The 18,302-nt window shown below is 43.6% G+C and overlaps 1 protein-coding gene across 2 annotated transcripts in view; it reads left to right on the plus strand.

Annotated features, from left to right (window-relative positions):
• Positions 1 to 18,302, plus strand: part of LOC126259168 (CDAN1-interacting nuclease 1) — a 147,410-nt gene that overhangs the window by 18,626 nt on the left and 110,482 nt on the right. The window lies entirely within an intron of this gene.

An 18,302-nucleotide genomic window follows, 5' to 3' on the forward strand; every position in this document is an offset into this window, starting at 1 on the left:
AAAGTTGGTGACTGAAATTTCGTAAATAGATCTCGCCGCGACGAAAAACGCCTTTGCTTTAATGACTTCCATCCCAATTCGCGTATCATATCTGCCACATTCTCTCCCCTACTACTTGATAATACAAAACGAGCTGCCCTTTTTTGCACCCTTTCGATGTCCTCCGTCAATCCCACCTGGTAAGGATCCCACACCGCGCAGCAATATTCTAACAGAGGACGAACGAGTGTAGTGTAAGCTGTCTCTTTAGTGAACTTGTTGCATCTTCTAAGTGTCCTGCCAATGAAACGCAACCTTTGGCTCGCCTTCCCCACAATATTATCTATGTGGTCTTTCCAACTGAAGTTGTTCGTAATTTTAACACCGAGGTACTTAGTTGAATTGACAGCCTTGAGAATTGTACTATTTATTGAGTAATCGAATTCCAACGGATTTCTTTTGGAACTCATGTGGATCACCTCACACTTTTCGTGATCTGACTGAGTATTTATGCAGTTTCTTTCAGACAGTACTCCATTAAAGACAACTGCATCACATGCAAATTCTGAGATGATATAAATATTTTATATTGTGACCACTGGTTTACTAGCCAGTCTGTCCTCTATTATGCAGGATGATGGGAAAAATGTGATTTGCTTGTTAAGATTCTGTGTGATGGTGATATCTTGCCTTAATTAGTAATTAGGGGTGTGCAGTGTTTTGAAGGTGGATTAACCAAAGCTTTAGGTAATGCATCGCCATCTCACTACCAGACTGTCACTTTTCACCCTGCCCTAGGTTAAACTACCCTACAGATCAATATGTCACCCCAACTAGATTTTTTTGTTCACATTTTCTAGTTTCACCAACTTACGACAAGTTTGTCACCTTTCAGACTCACCTGTACCTTGGGCTGTAGATCACTCTTATCACCACAGTGGGTCAATCCAGCTTGGTCCAGTGATGGCTGTGTGACCATTTTTAAATATTTTTTTTTTATATGTGATTGCCCTATATTTGAGAAGTTCAAAACAGTTTTTTTAAATAATTTATCTTGCACCTTTACTGGATGGCGGTCATTTTTATTTGTAGGCATGTTCCAATTTTTCAGTCTGGAGACATTAGCAAAAATTTGAATATCTCTGCACTGGGTTAAGTTCCAACATTGCAATTGACATGATCGTTGTTAGAAAAGTGTCCTCTACAACATTGTCTATTACACAAAATATCCTAAATTCAAAATGACCAGTCAAAATGACCTCCAAAGTTTGGTATCCAAATTTTCAAGAATCCCCTTTTTAGGCCCAAAAATAACAAACAAGGCATGATTTATGCCAGTCTGTTTTTTTCCTATAGTTACATATCATGCACTACTAGCCTCATATAGAGCAAGAACATTTACAAATGTTTCCTTAATTTTGTATGAATTTTTGAAATTTGAAAATTTTAATTTTTTTAAAGTTTGGGGTTAGTTGTCTCAGGTGGGACTGAATATAAAAATATGATTTTTGCACAGTTTGTACACCAAATTTCAACATTGATAGCTGACTGTGAACAAAGATATGAATTTTTGAAAATGAGGAAATAATTCACACTACTCAACAACTGATCTTATAGGCTGTTGCCTATTTAAATGGTTTTTTGTTTCATTGTAAAAAAAAAATTAATTTTGACATATATTTAGCTAACAATATCACCCAATAATCATTTAGTTTATTTATTTTTAATAATGCAACATTAAACAATAGGAGCTTCCACTTTTGTTCTATGGGAATAAAATGCCCATTTATGTTTAGGTTTATTGTCAATAAAGAAGTAAATTATTGCTGGGTGTGTCACTGTTGTAGTCATTCTGAAACCTCTGTTAGAGTGGATGTATACACTTCATTGAGACTGTAGAATTCGTTATGTGCATTGTTCTGTGTGTAATTTGTAATTAAATTTGAGAGATTAACTGGAATGCAATAACATGGATGAACAGTGCTCTGTTGGACAGATAGCAAGTGAAGTGTGTCACAAAACAGTTTACGGTTCAGTTTCAAAAAACTTGAAAAATGTCAGTGACTTTGATGAAGCTAGACAAACTTTGTTTAAATTCGACTAAATTCTTCTGTAACATCAGTGTGTGAGTATCATGAGAAGAAATATATTCTGAAATACAACCACCTTTTTGGAAGAAAGTGCTGTGATTCACTTAAAGTTCATAAAAAGCCTATTACTAAAGGTTTGAGGCAAATAAAACTTGAACATTTGTCCTTGTTATGTGAGAGTGAAACAGTTTCCCAAGTGAAATGTAATGTGATTGCTGGAAATTCCCTGTGCCCAAATTGTTACTCAAAAATATTTGTTGTGAATCCAGTACCAGAATCATGTAACCTTGTTAATGACGTTTATATTCCTAATGAGGAAGCTGTTAGCATATTGGATTTTGCTTGTTCTAAGTTAGACGTATCTCCTGATTCAAAAATAATAAAATTAAGTAGCAGAAAAAGAGAAGCAGCTATTGAAAATAAGGTACAACAAATTTCAGACAAAATTAGGAAAGACTTGGAATCCTGCTTTAATAATACAGATACCAACATTAATTCTAAAGAAGAAGAAAACCTACCACTAGCATCATCTGACACAGAATATGTGAGCTTAATAGAGAAATTAAAAATTAAATGTTCAGTGACATCTAAAGAGGAAAAAGTTAAAATTTTAGGTTTTCCCCCTGACTCGTGGTCAAGAGAAAAAAAAGTTCATGAATTCGATGTTTCTCACAGTTTGGTTAAACTAACCAGAAAATTAGTGAAAGAGCAAGGCATTCTTCCAGTTTTAGGAAAGAAGAAAGGAGTAGGTATAAGCGAAGAAACAATTAAAAACATCCAGCAGATTTTTGGCGATGATGAAAACAGTGCAGTGTGCTCAGGTTTCAAAGATAGCAAAAGAGTTGTTATAAAAGGAGTTAAAGTAACAAAGCAGAAACAACTAGTTCTGCCAAATTTAAATGAACTTTATGTAGCTTTCAAAAATTCTAATCCTGAATGCACAATTGGAAGGGCAAAATTTTGTGACCTCTGCTCTAAGTGGTGTATTTTGGCTGGATCCTCAGGGATACAATGCAAAGTATTTGTTTATATCACCAAAATGTCAAACTGATGATTGCAGGTGCAAAATTCAGTGATCTTAACTACAAAGAGTTACTAGATTTAATGGTCTGTGACACTAACAGTTATGACTGCATGATGAATTTGTGTAATAAATGCCCTGATAAGGAAACCGTTATTGAACTGTTTCACGAATATGATGAGGAAATGCCAGACAGTATTACCTTCAAACAGTGGGTCACAACTGACAGGGCAGAAATGGTAACAGTGGTTAAATCTCTTGGAATCTTTAACTGATAACTTACAAAAACTCAAAATTGACCACTATGTTTCTAAAATCCAAAGTAAGTTTTTGAAGGACAAGAAAAAGCACAACTTCGTGAACCTGAATGCATAGTGTTAGCTGATTTTGCAGAAAATTTTAAATTTGTAATTCAGGATGCAATACAAAGGTACCATTGGGTCAATGACCAGGCAACAGTACATCCATTTATTCTATACTGTAAAAATGAGAAAGATGAAGTTTGCAGTTCTTCAATTTGCATTCTGAGCGACTACTTGGAGCACAACACTTTGGCTGTACATGTGTTTCAAAAGTATGTAATAAAGTACATAAAAGAAAATTTTCCCAAAGTTGAGAAGCTGATATACTTTTCAGATGGAAGTGGTTGTCAGTATAAGAACAAAAAGAATTTTTCAAATCTGTGCAACCACAAAGTAGACTTTGGGTTGGAAGCGAAAGGCACTTTTTTGCGTCTTGCCATGGTAAAAATGCATGTGATGGAGTAGGAGGTACAACAAAATGTGAAGTAAGTAAAGCCAGCCTACAAAGACCAACCACAGACCAAATTATCACAGTACAGGACATGTATGTCTTTTGTAAGGATAATATTAAAGGTATTACCTATTTTCTGATAAAGAAAGAAGAAGTGGTTCTGGATATGAAAACAACACTTCAAACCAGATTTGAAAACTGTACAGCAATAAAAGGAACAAGGCATTTCCACTAATTCCTTGGCATTGCAGAAAACTTAGTTTGATGCTATGTAACACCAGAAAAAACCGAAATTTATGAGGATCATTGTGTCTGTAAAATTACATTTCTGTCTTTAACGTTGAATGAAATAGTGACCTGTGTGTATGATGAACAGTGGTGGCTTGCAGAGGTTGAAAAAAAAAAAAAAAAAAAAAGTTTGGAAAACAATGGTGTTTTTGTGCATTTTTACCACCCTGCTGGCCCAAGAACATCATTCAAGATATCTACTAGTGACATATTTTGGATACCAATGAAAAATGTTTTAAAGAAACTTTCAGTGCTTGAACTTACCACAGCAACTGGGAGTCTAATTCTATATCACAGAAGCTGTCTGAAGAAATAAGTGTTCTTAACATTCACCGCCAGGTTTAGGAACAGTCACATCTTGAAGAATGTTAATTGAAAATATTTATTTTAAGTATGTTAAAATAATATAAGTTTTAATTTCAGTGATGTTTCCCCTTTTTGTATATAATTCAGTACCTTACTTCAATAATTATTGATTATATCCCGCCAATATCACACAGAATAAGCAACAGGCGTAAGATCAGTTGTAGAGTAATGTGAATTATCTCCTTATTTTCAAAAATTCGTATCTTTGTTCACAGTCAGATATCAATGTTAAAATTTTTATAGTACATTGCTATCATATAGGTGTAAAAATTGTGCAAAAATCATATTTGAAATTCAGTCCCACCTGAGATAACTAACCCCAAACATAAAAAAAATGAAAATTTTCGAATTTCAAAAATTCATACAAAATAAGGAAACATTTGTAAGTGTTCTTGCTCTATATGAGGCTAGTAGTGTATGATATTGTATGTAACTATAGGAAAAAAACAGACTGACAGAAGTCACTCCTTGTTTGTTATTTTTGGGCCTAAAAGTGGATTTTCGAAAATTTGGATACCAAACTTTGGAGGTAATTTTGTCTAGTTATTTTTGAATTTAGGGTATTTTGTGTAATAGACAGTGTTGTAGAGCCCGCTTTTCTAGAAACAATCATGTCAATTGCAATGTTGTAACTTAACCAGTGCAGAGATATTCATATTTTTGCTAACGTCTCTAAACTGAGACATCGTCGTGCACTTACAAATGAAAATAGCTGCTATTCAGTAAAGGTGAAAGATAATTTTTTTTTTTTAAATGTTTCGAACTTCTCAATTATAGGGTAATCATATATAATAAAATTAATTGATTAAAAAAAAAAGTTTAAAAAAATATCGTCAGTGTTCTGTTCACTTTCTGTTTGTGCATATATTAGGTCACTCGTCACACATCCCCCTGCGGGTTCGGGGGTAAGAATCGGCCCGCGGTATTCCTGCCTGTCGTAAGAGGCGACTAAAAGGAGTCTCCAACGTTTCGGCCTTATGTGATGGTTCCCTGTCGGGTTTGACCTCCATATCTCAAAATTTTTCCGAAGACCGAGCCGATTGGGGAAGGGCGCCTTACTTGGTGCATTGTGTCCATCTTGCGTTGAGAACTTTCGCCAGCTTTTTCGTCGTTGCGTTACAGTCCTGCCCGCTCTACATCTCATGGGCATGGATACGTTCCTGCGTGCACTTTCTGCCAAGCGATGTGCAGGGCCACTTTCTGCACTGACAGCGACCATGGACCACATGTCACCTAACATCCAGCACGGTAGCCAGTCCGTTGTGGTGGGGCCGCCATGTACCCTCTTGGTTGTAGCCCCCTGACAACACAGGGATCGCTCTACTGATGCCTGCGCCGTTAACTCCCCACGTATGCCACGGAGTAGATGCCCATCTCCCTGGGGCATCGGGACTCCCGGCAATGGCCATCCTGCCAGGTGGCCTTTGCTGTGGCTGGGTGGCGCCCGTGGGGAGGGCCCTTGGTCGGAGTAGGTGGCATCAGGGTGGATGACACTCAATGAAGCGTGGCACATCTTCTCTTGCTGGTGGCCAGCCACCAGCAGTCTCTAAGCGTTTGAGGCCCATTTTAAAGGTAACGTTTATGACCCCAAATCGTTCCCCTCCCTCGCCACACCATGGGAGGAACGAAAGGCTATGAATGAGAGCGACACGTATTCGCCCCGATATCTCATCTGTACCAGAGCTGACGGAGAATCGTTTGTGTCTGTGAAGCCTCAGTTCTTTGTCGAACATTTAGAGGACAAGTTCGGGGAGGTGGAGGGCTTGTCCAAGATGCGGTCAGGGTCAGTCTTAATAGAAACGGCATCCTCTGCCCAGTCACGAGCCTTGCTCGCTTGTACGAAGTTGGGGGATGTTTCTGTTACTATCACCCCCCATAAAAGCTTAAATATGGTCCAGGGAATTATTTTTCACCGCGATCTCCTTTTACAGTCCGATGACGAGCTGCGCGCCAACTTAGAGCGACGAGGTGTACATTTCGTCCGGCGTGTTCATCGGGGTCCGAGGGAGAATCAGGTAGCTACCGGTGCCTTCATCTTGGCCTTCGAAGGTGATATCTTACCAGAGAAGGTCAAGGTGATGGTCTACCGGTGTGACGTCAAACCCTATATCCCTCCCCCGATGTGGTGCTTTAAGTGCTGGAAGTTCGGTCACATGTCCTCTCGCTGTACTTCTAGCCTCACATGTCGAGATTGTGGACGCCCATCTCATCCCGATACTCCATGTGCTCCGCCTCCCGTCTGTGTCAACTGTGGAGAGCCTCATTCCCCTTGCTCGCCGGACTGCAGTGTCTTACAGAAAGAATGCAAAATCATGGAATATAAGACCCTGGACCGACTGACTTACACTGAGGCTAAGCGGAAATTTGAACGGCTACATCCCGTGCGCATGATGTCATCTTATGCCTCCACTGTCACTCCTGCTCCAGCTCCTTCAGCTGCAAGTTATACAGTCAGCTCTCAGAATCAGAGGACCTCACCTGCCCCCTTGAGAATGGGGGCCCCTTCTCTCGCTGTTGCTCCCACACCATCTACCTCGGGAGCAGCACCCACTAAACCATCGGGGACACCAGTCCCCACTTCTAAGCCGGAGAAGCGTAAGTCTTCTTCGGCTTCTCTCGCTCGGAAGGGATCCCTTGGGTCACTCCCTTCCCAGGTTCCTACCAGCGGCACAGCAGACACCAGCCAGTGGCTGAAGAAGCCACAGGTCGCTGGTCGACGGGCTTCGCGATCCTCTTCGGTCCCAGAGACTGACTCCAATAAGCCCTCTCACCAACGGCAACCAAAGGAACAGCGAGAGAAAACGACTTTGAAGACCCGTAAGTCCAAGACACCTGCGGTGGCACCTACTCCACCGCTACCTAAAAGCTCTGTATCTGAGGATGAGGTGGAGCTCCTTGCGTCCGCTGAGGACCTCGATCTCGCCGGTCCCTCAGATGCCATGGATAGCACTAGCACAGGTGCTCAATCGGAGGCAGCAGGTGACACAGTGGCGTAATCTGCCTTCCCAGTCCCGTCACGCCTTTCTCAGCCATGGACAATACCATCCTCCAGTGGAACTGCAGCGGTTTCTTCCACCATCTAGCTGAGCTCCACCAACTTATCAGCCTTCACCCTTTCTTCTGCATTGCTCTCCAGGAAACTTGATTTCCAGCAATGCGAACCCCCACCCTCCGTGGCTATCGGGGTTATTATAAGAACCGAGCAGCTAATGAAAGGGTGTCTGGTGGCGTCTGCATATATGTCCTTCACACTTTGCACAGCGAGTCTGTCCCTCTCCAGACACCTTTAGAGGCTGTCGCTGTACGGGTGTGGACGCCACAGGCTGTTACCGTCTGCAGTCTTTACCTTCCACCGGATGGTGATGTCTCGCAGCATGTCCTGGCTGCACTGGTCGCCCAATTGCCGCCACCTTTCTTGCTATTGGGCGACTTCAACGCCCATAACCCTCTGTGGGGTGGGTCAGTGGCAACAGGTCGAGGCGCCATCGTTGAGCATTTATTGTCGCAGCTCGATCTCTCGCTGTTAAATGATGGTGCCTTCACACACTTCAGTGTGGCGCATGGCACCTACTCCGCCATTGACCTTTAAATCTGTAGCCCTAACCTCTTACCGTCTGTCCAATGGAGTGTGCATGACTACCTGTGTGGTAGTGACCACTTTCCGATCTTTCTGTCACTACCACAGCGTCACTCTTCTGGGCGCCCTAGCAGATGGGCTATGAATAAGGCTGACTGGGACTTGTTCTCCTCCACTGCCGCTCTTGAGCCTCTCTCTAATGACGACATTGATGCAGTGGTTCAATTGGTCACCACCGGCATCGTTACTGCCTCCGAATCTGCCATTCCCCGCTCCTCTGGGTCCCCTCGGCGGCGGACTGTGCCTTGGTGGTTGCCTGAGATCGCTGCAGCGATTACAGATCGCCGGCGGGCGCTACAGCGTCACAAGCGACATCCCTGCATTGAACACCTGCTCACCTTCAAACGGCTGCGTGCGCGTGCCCGCCGCCTTATCCGCCAAAGCAAGCAGGAGTGCTGGGAGCGGTATGTGTCCACCATTGGCCTCCATGTCACTCCATCGCAGGTCTGGGCCAAGATTCGACGCGTCTACGGCTATCGGACACCTGTCAGCGTCCCTGCGCTCTCACTGAATGGAGCAGTTTGTACTGACTCCGACGTCATTGCAAACCACTTAGCAGAGCATTTTGCTATGAGTTCCGCTTCTGCGAATTACCCCCGGGCCTTCCGCTCCATTAAAGAGCGGATGGAACGTCGGAGCCTTTCTTTTCGCACCCACACTTCTGAATCCTACAACGCTCCATTCAGTGAGTGGGAATTTCACAGTGCCCTTGCCGCTTGCCCTGATACCGCTCCCGGGCCAGATAGCATCCACTGCCAGATGCTGAAACACCTTTCAGTGGACTGCAAGCGACGCCTCCTCGACCTGTACAACCGTCTCTGGGTCGAGGGTGAGTTTCCGTCGCAATGGCGGGAGAGCATTGTCATCCCCGTTTTGAAACCGGGCAAGAGCCCTTTGGAGGTGGACAGCTACCACCCCATTAGCCTCACCAACGTTCTTTGCAAGCTTCTCGAACGGTTGGTGAGCTGGCGCTTGCATTGGGTACTGGAGTCTCGGGGCCTTCTGGCTCTGTCTCAGGGTGGGTTCCGTAAAGGCCGCTCCGACGCCGACAATCTGGTGAGCCTGGAGTCGGCCATCCGTACTGCCTTTGCCCGCCGTCAGCACCTGGTCGCTGTCTTTTTCGACATGCGGAAGGCGTACGATACGACATGGCGTCATCACATCCTTTCTACGCTTCATGGATGGGGTCTACGGGGTCCTCTGCCGATCTTTATCCGCAATTTCCTGTCGTATCGTACCTTCCGCGTGCAAGTCGCAGCCTCATATAGTTCCTCCCACGTCCAGGAGAACGGCGTGCCACAGTGTTCTGTTTTAAGTGTCTGCCTGTTTCTAATAGCCATTAAGGGCCTCGCTGCGGCCGTGGGAAATTCTGTCTCCGCTTCCCTGTATGCTGACGACTTCTGCCTTTACTACAGCTCTATTGGCATTGCAGCTGCTGAACGTCAGCTACAGGGCGCAATCCGCAAGGCGCAGTCTTGGGCTGCAGCACATGGTTTTCAGTTTTCGGCTGCCAAGACCCGCGTTATGCATTTCTGCCGGCGCCGAACGGTCCATCCTGAGCCACGGCTTTCTCTTGACAACGAACTTCTTGCTGTGGTGGAGACCCACATGTTTTTGGGGGTGGTTTTCGATGCCCGGTTGACTTGGCTGCCTCATATCCGGCAGCTTAAACAGACGTGTTGGCGGCACCTAAACGCTCGGAGATGCTTGAGCCACACCAGCTGGGGCGCCGACCGATGTACCCTGTTGCGGCTCTACCAGGCGTTAATCCAGTCCCGTCTGGATTATGGGAACCTGGCTTATGGCTCAGCATCCCCATCTGCGTTACGGGTGCTGGACCCAATTCTCCACAGCGGGATACGCCTTGCCACTGGTGCTTTCCGCACCAGCCCTGTGGGCAGCGTACTAGTGGAGGCAGGTGTCCCTCCACTGCGGTTACGACGCCAACGTTTGCTGGCCGCTTATGCTGCCCATGTTCTAAGCTTGCCCGGGCATCCAAACTATCGTCTCCTGTTCCCGCGATCGGTCGTCCATCTGCCAGAACGTCGGCCCCGGTCTGGTTGTACAATCGCGGTCCGCGTCAAAGAGCTTCTCTCTGGGCTTCAGGTTTTCACTGTTCCACCTCCTTTCCGGGCTACTTTGCATACACCCCCATGGTGTGTTCCTCGCCCTTGCCTTCGGCTCGACTTGGCACAGGACCCGAAGGACTCAGTCCCTCCAGAGGCCTTCCGCTGCCGCTTTTATTCCATCCTGGCCACGTATCAGGGCTCTGGCATTGTTTACACTGACGGTTCGATGGTTGCTGGTCGTGTCGGGTATGCGTTCACTCTAGGGGACCATTTCGAGCAACGTTCCTTGCAGGATGGCTGCAGCATTTACACTGCTGAGCTGGTCGCCATCTTTCGTGCCCTAAAGTATATCCGCTCCTGCTCAGGCGAGTCCTTCATTATCTGTAGCGATTCCCTGAGCGGTTTACGAGCTCTCGACCAGTGTTTTCCTCGTTCTCGTCTGGTGATGGCTATCCATGAGTCCCTGCATACTCTTGCGCGTTGCGGCCGCTCTGTGGTCTTTGTGTGGACCCCCGGTCATGTCGGTATCCCGGGCAATGAACATGTTGACCGCCTGGCGAAAGAGGCCACGAGTAAACCATCTCTGGATGTTGGCCTCCCAGAGACTGATTTGCGTACAGTCCTCCGCCGAAAAGTTTTTGCGCTTTGGGACGCTGAATGGCGCGATCGGATCACGCCCAATAAACTCCGTGCCATTAAGGAGACGACGACTGTGTGGCGGTCATCCTTGCGAGCCAACCGCAGGGACTCAGTCATCCTTTGTCGGCTCCGCATTGGCCACTCCCGGCTGACCCACAGTTTTTTACTGCGCCGGGAGGACCCTCCTCTATGTCGCTGCGGGGCGGCTTTGACAGTGGCCCACATTTTGTTGGCCTGCCCCCTATTAGCTGTGGTCAGGCAGACATTTGCGCTGCCTGATACGCTCCCTGCCCTTTTATCTGATGACCCTGTTATGGCTGGCTTAGTTTTACGTTTTATTCGGGCAGGGGGTTTTTATCGTTTACTCTGAGTGTTTGTTCTGTTCTTTTGTGTTGATTCTGGCCATTGGCCTCAGATTTTACGCTGAGTTTTTAATGTGTTCTCGGTGGTTGGCTTTTCCTTTTTATCTCTATGGTCGGCCAACCACCATCACACTCTGTGTGATTTTAATTTGTCTTGTCTGATCTCTGTAGGAGTATTTCTTGTACTGTGTCGTCTGACGTTTTTCCTGTTGTTCATTTTTCTTCTCTTTGGGTGGTTTTAATTTTTTGGGAAAAGGGACCGATGACCATCGCAGTCTGGTCCCTTTAATCCCCCAAACCAACCAACCAACCAACTCGTCACACAAACATTATGTCACGGGATGAAGCTGACATTCAGTATTGGTAGGTTCAGTTTATCCTTCAAGATAGCTTGATAATTCATTTGTTTGTGAGTGAGCAGCAACAATGTTCTGATTTATTATTTTTATTTCTGTTTCACTATCTGTAGGACATTATAATAGAATGTTTTAAGCAAATACATGGGCACTAATGACCTCAGTAGTTGAGCGCCCTTAACACCCCCCCCCCCCAAAAAAAAAAAAAAAAAAAAAAAAAAAAAAAACACCCAAGTTGATATTTTGGCATCTTATTCTTTTACTTGCTCCTGTGAACGGGAATGCGTTATGCAGATCTTGGAGTCACTCACATCCATCTAGAAGAGTTTTTACTGAGTTTAACGAAGGCAATGTAAATGAGAGGAACATTCCTTACATGTTCGTATACAAATATATAAATATTTTGTTATTTTAGAAAGGGCTCTGATAATGTTCAGTTGTACACTCTAATGAGCTATCTTCAGCTGATTTTACTTTGTGTCACTGTTATTCCTGCCATTGTTGAAGACGAAACACCTGCGAGGGAGGACCAAAACTAGCTCAATGCATTATTTGTAGCAACTTTTGTCCAAAATTTTAATATGATGATCTAAGAACGTGTCCTTCAAGTTTTTGTGAATATTTTATTTCCACAATATTACTGCATTTTTGTTAAGATGACAGCAAGTTGTGATTACTTTCTGTATTAAAGATTGTAGCTGATCCAGAGCCAAACATAAAGAGGTGAATGAGTCTAAACATTTTGGAGCAGATATTTCGTTTTTCGAAAAACACTCTTAAAAATAAGAAAAGATGTAAATTATTTTTAAGAACCAAACACACAAAAAGCTTTTGACCTTGTTCAATAGAGACACTATAGGGGAGAGTAAGATTGAAATTAAAATGTATTGCAACAGACCAGGATTTTAGAAACAGTAACCCAAGAATAAATCTGGCAATGAGGTCAGCATAAGAGCATCAATGAATTTCAGTGAGAGCTAATGTAAGAAAAACATTGTACACCACAAAATGCAGAAAACCCATGTTCCAGCACAAGTCAAGAAAAATAATGCTTCCACCAATCTACATCTCATATAATGACCTCAGGTATAATAAGACAATTTGGAGCTTATACATGAGGTTGCAACAATCTTTTTGTGTGAGTACCATCACCAAATGGTGGAAGGAGGGAAATTTTTTCTGGTATGCTGTGTAATGACCATAAAGAAAGCAAACAAATTGTTTTCCCTAGAGAACAGATAATGCTAACCAGTATATAGAGGCTGACATTTAAAATTAAAAAAAAAAAAAAAAAGACATTAAGGTGTTGGACTCCCATTAGGGATTAGCTTTAAATCCTTGTGTGGCTCCATAGGTTTTGATTTACCATGATTACCCTTAGACACTCAAAATTTATGTCTACATGTACATCTATTCTCCACAAGCCACCATATGGTGCATGGCAGATGGTACTGTGTACCGCTACGAGACATTTCCTTTCCTGTTCGACTCACAGATAGAGCGAGGGAAAAATGACTGTCTATATGCCTCTATAATGAGCCCTAATTTGTTGTACCTTATCTCTGTGGTTCTTATGGAAAATATATGTTGATGGCAGTAGGACCATTATGGAGTAAGCTTCAAATGCCAGTTCTTTAAATTTTCTCAATAGTATTGCTTGAAAAGAACTCAGTCTTCCCTCCAGGGGTTCCCTTTTGACCTCCTGAAGCAGCTCTGTAACACTTGCATGTTGTTAGAACCTACTGGAAACAAATCTAGCAGCTCACTTATGAACTGCTCAGATGTCTTTCTTTAATCTGACCTTATGCGGACCCCAAAAACTTAAGTAGTACGCAAGAACAGGTCGTACTAGCATCCTACATGTGGTCGCCAGTACAGATGAACCACACATTCCTAAATTCTCACAACAAACTGAAGTTGACCATTCACCTTTGCTACTGCAACCCTCACATGCTCATTCCGCTTCATATCACTTTGCAACATTACGGCCAGATATTTAAATGAAGTGACTATGTCAAGCAGAACACTACTGATATTGTATCCCAACATTACAGGTTTGTTTTTCCTCCTTATCTGCATTAACTTCCATTTTTCTACGTTTAGAGCCAGCTGCCATTCATCATGTGAAGTAGAAATTTTGTCTGTGTCATCTTGTATCGTCCTACAGTCACTCATCTTTGAACCGTCCCATACATGACAGCATCATCAATAAAGAACTGCATATTACTGCCCACCTTATCTGCCAGATCGTTTATGTGTAATATAGAAAATAATAGTTCTATCGCGCTTCCCTGGGGTACTCCCATTGGTATCATTATCTCTGATAAACTCTCGCTGTCGAGGACATCATACTGGTTTCTATTTCTTAAGAAGTCTTCAAGCCACTCACATAGCAGGAAACCTGTTCTGAATGCTTATATCTTGTTAACATTCTGCAGTGGGGTAAAATGTTAAAACACTTTTTGGACATCTAGAAATACAAAATCTGCCTGGTGGCCTTCATCCATAGTTCACAGTATAATGTGAGAAAAGAGCAAGCTGAGTTTCACACGAGCGATTCTTTCTAAAACCACACTGACTCACAGATGTAAGTGTTAAGTTCATTTTTGGATCCCAGAAAAAAAGACGTGATTTATCTGTGTCCATTAAGAACTTGTGCTCTCTAATAACCCTCCTGATGAGATTTTAATCACTAACCTTGTTTTCATTCATTGAGTTTGCTTCAAGTGGTGGAAGGGCTAATTTTGTGCACAAGCTAGGTGGACAAGAGCCCTGATGGCAGTGATATTAATAGTGTTGGCATTGGATGTGAGTGAACTAGTGACAACTTGTGGATACTTCAAGAAGAAATTGGTTTTCTTTAACATAAATCTGAAATTCTATGAACTGGGTTATATGACTTTATTGACCAAAACAGAGATTGCTTCTGGGAAGAACTATGTTTCAGCCATACTGGAGATGCAATTAATTGCACATTTTGGAAATAGTTTACTGTCAAGCACTATCACATTAATTTCATTATGGAATAACCAGTTTGACCATCTCCAGCCATCATAAGCAAATGCCTTGGTTCACTCTCACTACTACAGAAGCCATATTGTTAATTGTAAGTGTTGTGATTGTGCCAGGTAACAACTTATTTTACAGCTACCAGAAATAGGGTGGGGTGACTGGTGGAATGTATTTTCCGATGAGAGTGGAATTTAGAACATGTTACAGAATGGGTAAAATCCCAATTAACATTGATTTCTTCTCTTCTCTGGTTCCTCTCAATTGTGTCTGAAACAGCTCTCTTCTAATCTTTAATACTTTAGAATGTTGCATTTGCTTTTCATTGTTAATTTTTGTCTTATTATAACCTGCAGTGCCCGTCTTACCTCTAAATTACTTCAGATGACCCACTTTTTTACAGCTACAGGTTTTTTTTTTCAGCTATTGACCTTTGTTTTTGTTCCCCAGCTATTGCAGACTCAGTTCAGTGGGAAGTAGCCACAAATTTACATTCTAGTGATCACTTCCCTGTGTGGATCCATCTGCCAACTAGGGCAGTGGCTGACAGGAGATTGCACAGATGGATGTTGTTGTTGTTGTTGTTGTTGTGGTCTTCAGTCCTGAGACTGGTTTGATGCAGCTCTCCATGCTACTCTATCCTGTGCAAGCTTCTTCATCTCCCAGTACCTACTGCAACCTACATCCTTCTGAATCTGCTTAGTGTATTCGTCTCTTGGTCTCCCTCTACGATTTTTACCCTCCACACTACCCTCCAATACTAAATTGGTGATCCCTCGATGTCTCAGAACATGTCCTACCAACCGATCCCTTCTTCTAGTCAAGTTGTGCCACAAGCTCCTCTTCTCCCCAATTCTATTCAATACCTCCTCATTGGTTATGTGATCTACCCATGGATGATACAGAGGGCAAATTAGTTGCAGTGCATTCAACAGGCTATTTTTGGACAAAAGGGTTGTGCACAGGAGACAGTGGCCCATATCACTTGTGATATCCAACTGGCTGCCGCAAAGTCCATCTCCTGGTCTAGTAACCACCTCAGATCACGGCCTGTACATTGGTGGAATGATGACTGTCAATTGGCAGTCAGGGCCAGACGAACAGCTCTGCAGAACTGCAAACACTGTCCAACTACAGAAAAATCCTCATGCCTTCAGATCTGCTAGAGCACATGTGAGGCGAGTGATAAAAGAAGGGAAGAGGGCTTCCTGGAGGGAATTTACGATTTTTGTTAATCGGTCTACTTGCAGTGCGCAAGTTTGGGAATCAATAAGACAGATTTCAGGCAAGGGTAGTACACACCCCCTTGCAGCCTTGTCAAATAATGGGGTCTTGGTGGACACGCAGAAGACGTGGCTCAAGTTTTAGCTGAACAGTTCTTTACTGTTACTATGTTCTGGATAATGAGGGAGTCTACAACCTTCCATTCTCCATGTGGGAACTGGAATAAGGTTTGTCTGCAGCCAGAGACACTGATCCAGGACCAGATGAGATCCATTATGTTATGTAGTATCATCAGTGCCCTGAAGCAAGGCAGCTCCTCTCTTGTTTCAGTCAGATCTGGTTTGACAGACAGTACCCCATGACTTGGAAGGAGACACTATTAATTCCATTCTGGAAACCAGGCAGGGACTGTTGTGTCCCTAACAGTTACCGGAGTGTAGCCGCTACCAGTTGTATGGGTAAGACTCCTGAACACATGATCAACCACCGTCTTGTCTGGCTGCTCGAATCCCGAGGTCACCTAAGCTACCCCCAGTGTGGTTTCAGGCGGTACCATTCTACCCCTGACAACTTAATTCTACTGGAGACAGCAATACAGGAGTCCTTCTTACACCAAAACCATTTTGTTTGTTTGTTTTTTTGATCTTGAAATAGCATATAGTATGTGGACACCTGCCACTTTTTATCCAATCCTTTCTCGAGGACCAGCGTTTTTGATATCGCATTGGCGATGCCACGTCTGACTGCTTTGTTCAAGAGAATGAGGTCCCCCAAGGCAGTGTCCTCAATGTCACATTGTTTGCCATCACTATCAATGGCATTTCATCTGCAGTCAGGAACCCTATCAAATGATCTTTGTTTTTGGCTGACTTTGCAATCTTCTACTCTTCCTCTGATCTTATTGTGATGACAAGGCAGTGACAGCTGACCAATTGGAGGCTGTTAACCTGGGCCTGGACAACTGGTTTTTGGTTCTCACCCAAGAGGACTACATATGTCAGTTTTAACCGTGCTCATCAGAAGTTTTAACCAAACAGTGCTCACAATGGGGGACAATACTTTACGTTTTCAAGACACTATGCACTTTTTGGGTTTATTATTTGACTTGATATTAACTTGGCTGCTACACTGAAAGACAAACAAACAAAGGGCTTCCAGTCATTGAATATTTTGCAACACATTAATGGAAAAATGTGGGGAGCTGACAGGTCCTGCCTCCTGCAGTTTTATAGAGGGCATTTGTTCAATCACTTTTAGATTATGGCAGCATAGTCTATGGATCAGCTTGTCCTACCTACCTCAAGATGTTAGCTGCTGTCCACCATGAGGGCATTTGGTTATCGACTGGAGCCTTTTGAACCAGCCCAGTTCTGAGTCTGTGTGCAGAGGTTGATGAACCACAACTCTGGCTTTGGTGATGAGTCCTTTTGGCTTGACAGGTGCTGAAAATCTCTGTCACCTCAGTCATTGACATTTAGTTCAGTGGTCGAACCCATCTTTGAATGGCTGTTCAAGAATGGCCCCATGCGACCAAGCCTTTTGGGATGCTTGCTACAGAGTGTCTGAAGGATCAGGATCTATCAGGTATCAAAACACACAGCCAGGGATTGAATGCATTGCTGCCTAGGCATCTTCAAAGGCCCAAAGTGACTGTAAGCTTGTCACAGTACAAGAAATCTTGTACTGCAGATTTTGTTTTTACAACTTTGTTTTCATCCATTTTAAGTATGTACCACAGTTTTATCATTGTCTATACAATTGGATCCCAGCAAGAGAATGTCTTCAGTTGTTCAGCTGTTTTCCCTGATAGGGTTTTTAAAGTGCATCTTCTGGAACAATTTACAAATTATGATGCGGAATTATATTTGAAGGCACTGGAGAGGGTTCACAGACATCACTGTACAAGGTTTCTTGCCTGTTCTGACGCACTTAGTGTACTGCAGGCAGGGAGGTTATCTTTTGCTGGGTACCTGGCCATATTGGGGTACAGGGCAACGGCATGGCTGACAAAGCCACCAAGGAAGCATGTTGGGATGTCATTTTCTGACAGACACATCATGCATCAGTGGGAGACTGAATGGTTGCAGGTGTCATACAACAAACTGTGATCACTGTAATCGACCACTAAGGCATGGCGGACATCATGTCAGCCTCACTGCTGGAAGGAGGTTCTCCTTACCAGACTGCGCATCTGGCATAGCCCTTTAACACATGGCTTCCACCTCTGGTGGGAGGATCCACCACTCTGTGAAGTTCGTGGCACGCCATTGTCAGTTCAGCATATTGTGGCTATGTGTGTTGTATATACTGATATTAGGGCAGCCCTCAATCTAGATGGAGATCTGCCCACCAACCTCACAAATACTGATTCCAGTGTTAAAGGCTGATGAAATTTTGTGAATGTCAGGCCTTATCCCTAAATTGGTGCGGAAGGGAAGCAGACTTTAATACATTATAAACTGCTCTGCATGTGGGGACAGCCTTTGTTCGCACCCATGAGATTTGCATG

Source organism: Schistocerca nitens, chromosome 5 (assembly GCF_023898315.1).
Source record: "Schistocerca nitens isolate TAMUIC-IGC-003100 chromosome 5, iqSchNite1.1, whole genome shotgun sequence".
Lineage (NCBI taxonomy): Eukaryota > Metazoa > Arthropoda > Insecta > Orthoptera > Acrididae > Schistocerca > Schistocerca nitens.